Raw genomic sequence first — 778 nt, forward strand, 5'->3', positions numbered from 1 at the left:
TTTTTCTGTGATTTCAGGTATTTTCTGGCTGAAATTGAGGGACTTGAGCAAAAATCTGATTTAGAGACTAAAAAGGACTGCAGATGCTGTTGGATTCTGACCTCCCTGCACTCGAAGTGGATTTTCTGGAGCTACAGAAGCCCAATTGGCGCGCTCTCAATGGCGTTGGAAAGTAGACATCCTGGGCTTTCCAGCAATATATAATAGTCCATATTTTGCCCAAGATTTGATGGCCCAAACCGGCGTTCAAAGTCACCCTCAGAATTCCCAGCGTTAAACGCCGGAACTGGCACAAGAATGGGAGTTAAACGCCCAAACTGGCACCAAAGCTGGCGTTTAACTCCAAGAGGAGTCTCTACACGAAAATGCTTCATTTCTCAGCCCAAACACACACCAAGTGGGTCCGGAAGTGGATTTTTATGTCATTTACTCATCTCTGTAAACCTTAGGCTACTAGTTCTCTATAAGTAGGACCTTTATTGATATATCGGGGTAGTTATCTTTGTTCTGATGCTATCTTAGATCATTGGGAGGCTGGCCATTCGGCCATGCCTAGACCTTGTTCTTATGTATTTTCAACGGTGGAGTTTCTACACACCATAGATTAAGGTGTGCAGCTCTGCTGTACCTCGAGTATTAATGCAATTACTATTGTTCTCCTATTCAATTCCGCTTGTTCTTGTTCTAAGATATCACTTGTTCTTCAACTTGATGAATGTGATGATCCGTGACACTCATCATCATTCTCACCTATGAACGTGTGACTGACAACCACCTC

This window comes from Arachis duranensis, chromosome 9 (assembly GCF_000817695.3).
Source record: "Arachis duranensis cultivar V14167 chromosome 9, aradu.V14167.gnm2.J7QH, whole genome shotgun sequence".
Classification (NCBI taxonomy): domain Eukaryota; kingdom Viridiplantae; phylum Streptophyta; class Magnoliopsida; order Fabales; family Fabaceae; genus Arachis; species Arachis duranensis.